General features: G+C 45.6%; 1 long non-coding RNA gene across 6 annotated transcripts; it reads right to left on the bottom strand.

The window, feature by feature from the left end:
• Positions 1-1,908: 1,908 nt before the first annotated feature.
• On the bottom strand, positions 1,909-7,242 carry LOC103172757. 6 transcript variants are annotated; one of them, XR_006085922.1, is made up of 4 exons: positions 6,438-7,242; positions 4,927-5,145; positions 3,142-4,251; positions 1,909-2,252 (listed from the first exon to the last, which is right to left on the bottom strand). It is a non-coding gene; the product is annotated as an uncharacterized LOC103172757 (long non-coding RNA). The 6 variants fall into 6 exon arrangements; XR_006085924.1 differs by having other exon boundaries at positions 6,628-7,242; XR_006085923.1 differs by having other exon boundaries at positions 6,634-7,242.
• Positions 7,243-7,604: the final 362 nt, after the last annotated feature.

Raw genomic sequence — 7,604 nt, 5'->3', positions numbered from 1 at the left:
CATGGCATGGGCTTTGCTGGACACTGAAAGTTTAATAATAATAATATTAATCCTTGCATTTGATACAGCGCTTTTCACGCCTTCTAGACGTCCCAAGTCTTCACATAATATATATATAATAATTGGATACGGCGCTTTTCACGTCTTCTTGACGTCCAAAAGCGCTTCACAGAATATACGCTATAGTGAATTGACTGTATATTTGTGGGCGAACGCGGCAGCCAAATACTCAGAGCAATGTCCCACAAACAGGTCTCTCGCTTGCAAAGCTAGTGCTCTACCATCTGAGCTACAGGACTCCACAAAGAGATGGTTGAAATACTTGAAAATTTGCCAACACAGGTACAGTTCCCTGAACAGCGGTCACAGATATAAAATGTGCTGCTGTATGTAGCGATGAAACCCTTTGACAATAGTCGAGGAAATTATGTGTACGATGTCCGCCTCCCTGTTGCTCGACTAGAATTAATGAAGCGCGTTCTTTATTTTCTTTTAGAAAAGATATGTTTTCAAAAACAACAACTTAACAACACCAATAACTTGCATTTGCAAAGAGCACCTCACGCAACGTAGCGCCACAGAGCGCTTGACAGTGATGGAGCTCGACTCCGAGCTGGGAGTGGGAAGGGGAAGTGGCTATTCAATAGGAAGGCCATGGAATCGGTTTGTGAGGAAATACTGAGGCTGAGTACGACAGCTGGTGAAAGACCTGGGATCGATTTCCGTCAGCACAAAACAGAGGGTGAGTTTCCTTGCTCGATTCGCCTCTGTTTGCATCCGGTGGCTAGTCGATTGCTGGATTGCTTTTACGGGGTAAATATTCCGTCAAACAAAATATTAATAATAAAATGGTAACTCAATCCACGAATGTTTGTGGGTAAATGCTATGCGCCATAATCTGCAGCTTTTCGCCCACAAAATACATATTCTATTTATTTTAGAATATGCTGTGAAGTCCTTTGAGACGGCTCGAAGACGGGAAAAGGTGCTATCTCGAATGCAAGAGATAATATTCTTAATAATATATATTACTGGCTGGGCGTTTGTTTTAGGGGAAGGATTTGAAGCATTCTGGGAAGGGTATGGTTACCAAATGTCCAATGTGAGGTTTTGAGTCTGATCGTGGACATGGGGAGGAAGAGATTGAGACAGATGGTCAGTGGAATGAAGCTGCAGAAAGATTTAAATCTCCCCCGCTGATGTCGGGCTGGATAAAGCTGGGAAATGAAGCAAGTCTGTGCCTCCAGAGGCAAGTGAGTGGCCCAGTCCATAGGGTAAGAAGAGGTGGAGTAGATTTTGACTGCGACCATTTAAAGATAAGATGGGGACCCAGAACTGTATCAGATGGGGATGCAAAGGAACTCAGCGAAGATGATAGGCTCTGGTACCTTGTGTGGGAAAGGACACGGGCTTCGGAATTATGGGGACCATGATATTGTCTCGGGAATGAGAGTAGTTTCCAAACAGATTGAGTAACCATTACCTCAATTAGCACCTGCCTCCTGCAGCACACGTAACAATGCATTATTTTGAAAATACGGTTGCATTAAAATATGGAGATTAAGCGAATAAAATGCTCGTTCACCCAGGATTTCAACATGAAACCTCTGATATTTTTAGTCATTTGTCAACTCCCAAATCGAGAATGGCCACCCAGCATCAACGAACTCTTCGCATAAGCAGCTGCAAAGTTACAGTGGGGAAATTACCGAAATCTTATAGTGTAGAGGGCGCTTTACTGTTTCTCTGACTGGTCTGTTACGTTGGACCGTCATTGAAGAGAGACCTTGTCCTGGCACGTTGGATGGTCAATATTTCATGAATTTCTATTCACCCAAAAGACATCGCTTAGGGCAAAGTTTGGCAATGAAATACTTTAGCAATTAGAATAAATGAAAAACAAACGACTTTTAAGGTCCTCTCTGAATTTAATCAGGGGATCCCCGTAGGTAGCCTTGTGCGTACACGAACTGAATAACGCTAGGATGTAGTCTGTTTGGTAGAATAGGTACAGAAAATACATGAATTTTGTCATTTGAGCTTCTGATTCCAATCATCCTGCAAAAGAAACACAGCGGATATGCCGTCCGTTATAATCCAAAATTTGTGGATATTGCAAACAGGAAATAATGGATTTCCTTCGATCTTTCATCTCCGGATCACTGACAGTCGCACAACCCGTTGCTTTGTGTCCACTAACTCCTGGGGGCTTGACTGGCCCCCAGTGTGTGCCTGAGAATCGGGGTTTTGAGCTGCAAATTCAGAACGAAAAGGAGAATCGCGATATACAGGAGGTCGATAAGATCAAACACTGCTCACGCGAGAGAAGTCACAGCTTCCTTGATATTCATACTCCCATGGTATATTATTAACTATTTACTCGAGTTGAAAGGCAAAATACAAGAAAATGCTTTGCTACACCTACAAGGCCATTCATGGCCTCGCTCCCTCCTACCTCTCTGACCTACTATACACCTACCTACCTGTCCGTACCCTCCGTTCCTCTGGCTTCGGTCTGCGCCACATCCCCACGCCCCAACCGCCCTACCATCGGTTGCCGGGTCTTCAGCCTCTCAGCCTCGAGGCTCTGGAACTCCATCCCCCAGTGCCTTCGCCTTCGCTTACTCCCTTTCATCCTTCAAGGCCGGTCTCAAGACCTTTCCCTTTGACCGTGCCTTCAGCTGCCCTCTCGCCTCTCTACCCCCTCCTCGCTCCCTCCCTCCCTTCCCTCCCCTCACCCTGACCATATCCCCCTCCTCGCTCCCTCCCCTCCCCTCACCCTGACCATTTCCCCCAATGCTCGGGTCCTGACCCAACTATACTGCGCCTTGGGACGTCCTCCAGACGTGAAAGGCGCTCTATAAATGGAATTTTGTTGTTGTTGTTGTTTATATATGATAGAAGATTCCACGCAAAATACGATCATCGTTTACTACTTCGTTACAGAATATATCAGCGCAGATCCCTCAGAGCAGATTCGCTCCCTCTGCACTGAATACCATACGTCTGAGTGAAGCAAGTTGGATTAGGAAGGTCTTCAAGCGCTAACTGAAACGGAGAAGGAAGGGGCAAGGTGTAGGGTTAGAGGAAGGGTGACAGTGTTCCCACAGCAACTTTTGGTTGTCAGATTGTGTCACTCACCTGCAGATGCCGCAGTCTTTTTCTCCAGAAATATGACAGACTCGCAAACACACTATTGGGCTGAACAGCATTGTCTGCGCAAGAAAAAAACACAAATTACTGCAGACTCCGGAATCCTGAGAGCAAAAGCAGAAGTCTCTGGGGACGTTCAGTTGTTCCGGCAGCAGATCTGACGACGGGTCGAGGACGCGACACGTTGGCTCTCTCCCCTTTCGCATCGGACGCCGCCTGGCATTCCCATTGGCTCCCGCTTCTATTTTTCGTGCAAGGATCTTTTGCGCTTCTGCTTCTCCTTCGAGTCTTGGAAGACGTCAAGGTTCGTTGACCGTCCGGAAACGGGGAAATATGCATTTAATAGGCAGAACACGCAGTGTCTCCTTGTCGCTATACTCGTTTTTTCCTGGTTGCGCCTCTCCCGTTTCCCATCTACAACCGCTTGCGTTTGAAAACTTGCATTTACGTAGCAATAGAGCTTCAATCGGGGAAGCATCAACATTAATTTATCATTGCAAAGACCTCCACACCTATTCATCGTTCTCTGTACCAGTGACAACAACCCGAGTTTCTCCCCCTTTATTTTCCTCTACCCCCCACTCCCTCTGCTCTCACCATTCGACTTCCCTTCCCAATATTCCTCCCTCCTTCCCTCCCTCTCACTCGCCTGCTCCCCTTCCTTTACTCCATCGTGCATCCTTTCTGCGACGCCTCCTTCTCCTGCTTCCCATTATTTTCCCCATCCCAATCCACCTCCCTGAGACCTCACGGCTTCACTCTCCACGAGCTCTTCGCTTCCCTCCCCCCTGTCTCTACCACACTCTCTTTCGCCATTAGTTTACCTTCTTTCTCACCCTTTAACCTCTCCCTCGTTCCCTGCCTTTCAGATCCCAACCTCCCTATCCCCCGCCCTCACGCCTTTCTTTACTCCCACCTTCATCACCTCAACCTTCTGTGTTCTTACTCTGATTCTTAAAGCTGTTATATAGGTTTATGAGGTATAAAATTAAAGAACCGTAAAGGCTTATGCGGCGAAGAATCACAGAAATATACATTCTCTCCTCACTGTCCCCTTATAGTTTTCTACCTTCTCTCCACTCTCTACTCCTTCCACGCCTATACGGAGAACAAAAACTTAAATTATTTCACGTCGGGGGGATGATCTATGTCGCTGGAGAGACGGCTTTTGGACGCAAGCTTGGGGTGGGGATTAAGGAGGGTGGAGGGCAGGGGGACAAGTACGGTGATAGAAAACACCGTTGAAACTAGATTATTTGCATGGATCTTAAAGGAAGTAAAGAAGGGGCGAGGTAGGGGGAACTGTAGAATGAAGTTTCAGAGGGTGAAGGCAGAATGACCAAAGGCTCGACCGCCATTGGTGGGGCGGTTGAGTCGGGAGAAGTGAATCAAAACCGAGCCCGCGAAGCGGAGAGAGCGGGCTGGTTCTTAGGATGTTAGGAGGTGGCAGATGTAGGGCGAGCGACGCCGTGGAGGTCTTTGAAGGTGAGGACCAGGATCTTGAACTGTATTCAATGTAGTCGGGCTAGGATGGGGGTTATGGGGTCCCGGAGCTTGATGGAGGAGATGTGACGTGCTACAGAGTTCTGGATGATGTGTAGCCTATGAACGGAGGAGCAATGGGGGAATGCCGACAAGCAGTGAGCTTTTACAGGCAAGCCTGGATGTCGTGACTTCGTGTAGGCACGTTTCGATGGCCTGCGGCTTGAAACGTGCGCGTAGGCTGGCAATATTTCGAATGTGGTGCAAGGAATCGCGGGTCATGGCACGTACGTGTGGTAGAAAGGACATCTGAGGGTCAAACAAGAAGCCTCTTTTTCCTCTCTGCCTTCCATTCTCTCTCTGGTTGGGCCGTCCGTGTCATTGAGTTAGAAGCAATACTCACCGAAGATCAGCAGCAATGGCTCCATGACGAGGATGAGGAGGAGCTCGTGTGAAGATCAGAGCCCGGAGGCTTGAGTGTGTGTCCCATGGGGCGGGGGCTCCGCAGACCTGGGGTTAAACCACACGGAGAAAATCACAGGAGAAGCGTTTGACGGAGCTACTGAAATCTGTGATTCACCAAACGTCCAAATCTGTGTGACACATACACTCAGGAACAGTCTGACAAACGCACACTCTCTCTCGCCCTCTCTCTGTCTCTGATAGGGAGCTGTGAGCTGAGCTGAACAGACAGCGCGGAGTACTTTGTGGAAAGGGAAAGTGAGTTCTTCCTGGTATCACATTGGACACTTCTCCATTGTAAGGTCGTCTTCGCTGGACAAGCAGCAGGAAAGATTGCCGGACTAAGCACTCAAATATAACCTATGTGGATTTATCTGGTTAGAATCTAACATTTAACCAAACACACATTCTGATATCAGCCAAAACTTTTCCCTGAAGTTGGAAGTAATCCAAATTGAGGCTCTGCTCACATATTTATTCAGCGAATGTTTTTGTATATATTCCTATATTCTCTGGACAGTAAACTAGCTTCGAAAGTTCAGTCTGCTTTACAATAATAATAATTCTGTTTTATAATAAAATAATATTGCTCTCATCTGATACAGCGGCTCATCACGTCATCGAGATGTTTCGGAGCAATATTCATTTTTTCAGACAAGACGTTATTGAGAATCAAAGTACATTTCTGTCAAAGAACCTGAAGTCAAAATATAAAGTACGCAAACCAAATCTGGAGAATGAGCAAAACTATTCAGCAACAGCTATCCTTTCTAACCGACATCGATTCCCTGACCGGGTTCACTTATTTCACACAACAACACGTTGCCCATCTCCATCCATAGCTCACATGCACAGCAGCCGAAATTCTCATCCACGACTTCGTCACTTCTGACTGCACTATTCAAATTATTCCTCGCTGGTCTCCCCAGCTCCACAATATACAGAATTAAAATAAATCACCAGCGCCCATTTTTGACCAGTGTCGAAATCGAGAATGTGTACAGCTCAGTTACAGAGGAGGAGAGCGTAGGTGACTGTCTGTGAGAAATAGCAGCGTTTAAACTAATTGACAAGTCAATTAAAAAAAAGCGAGTTTGTCATGTATTTCTCCAGAAACGACTTTGATCTGATGATAGACATTCTGCTGTTAATCTGTACATTTGTATGTAAACGGATATTTGAACTGGATTGCTAATTAATGGGACACTTTTCATATTAACTATGAGCCCAGGTAACGGTATGGCACCTGTGATAATTGTAGAATTGAATAAAAAATTGCAGAATCTTGGTAAATAAAGCAACATGTTTCCACTATTGTGCGGTATCTTTAAAGACTTAACTTCGTAGTTATCCTGCCCTGTTGGCTTGCCGGCTTTTCAGAACACGATGAGCGAATAAGGAAGCCAAACTCCAACCAGCAATAACTCGGGTCACCGCAGGCGGGAGCAAATATTTCCGTAAGTTAATGTAATTCTTGTGAAATCTGATGGTAAACAATTCTGGTAAAACCCAGAAGGTTAATATGTTAACCTTCACCAGGTTTCTGTCTGAGACACGACCACCTTGCTCTCCGTCCGTGTCCGGAGGGTAGTAGTGGTGTCCTCCACAGGTGAGACTCACAACGCTCCTGGAATTCCACTGATTTCTCTCTTAAAGTGATGCTGAAGGCAGTGATTGCAGATAGTTTGCCCGGATTGGTGACCCGTGGTTTGATCAGGAAGGAGCAGAACGGATTTTGTTCTGTGAGGAATGTGTGGAACAGAATGCAGTTCTGTATAACATCTCAGAAAGCTCTAAAATTTAGAGGAAAAGCAGTTACAATGTGCTCTTTGATTTCTGCAAGTCCTTGGAGCTGATGCATTTCCTCAGCGTAAGTTTTTTCTCTCCCTATTTCTCAAACCGTATCTGCTGCTCAGGCCTCTCCTCCGCTCCATGGCGTTTCTTTAGAGCCTGGAGTTTCGCTCCCTGTAGAGTAATTAAACAAAATGGCATGATTGAGACTCACAGTGTAGACGGAGTCCTAAAACTTCCAATAATACTCGGCCATTATTTCACATTTTAAGATGTTGCACAATTTTTCGGCAATTTTGTTCAGTCTTAACTGGAGGAAGTGCTGCATTAATACTAATAATGATAATAAACCTTCCATTTGATATAGTGCCTGATCACATCTTCGAAAAGTATCAAACCACATTGCAGAATATATTGCAAAGTGAATTGACTGTATATTTCGTTGCATTGTGTTTTAAATTAGACCTTATTACTTTCAAGCCGTCTGTGACTGATCTGATAAACTCCTTGTTTCAGCTTCCACAGTGTCACTGCCTCTGTGTGAAGGAATTCCGTCTGATTTATATTTTCCATTCCATCACAGCTAACTTCGATTTGTGATCCGTGGTGATGAGTTCACCAAAAAATTGTAAACCACCTGTCAAATTGGCACAACCTTCCTGAAAAGATAGGTTTCCCAATTAATTTGCTTACCCCGAAATTCCTTTGTGTAGTCC

The sequence above is a fragment of the Callorhinchus milii genome, unplaced genomic scaffold (genome assembly GCF_018977255.1).
Source record: "Callorhinchus milii isolate IMCB2004 unplaced genomic scaffold, IMCB_Cmil_1.0 Scaffold58, whole genome shotgun sequence".
NCBI classification, from domain to species: Eukaryota; Metazoa; Chordata; class Chondrichthyes; order Chimaeriformes; family Callorhinchidae; genus Callorhinchus; species Callorhinchus milii.
Note: the sequence above shows the minus strand (reverse complement) of the source record. Positions and strands in the feature narration are given on the sequence as shown.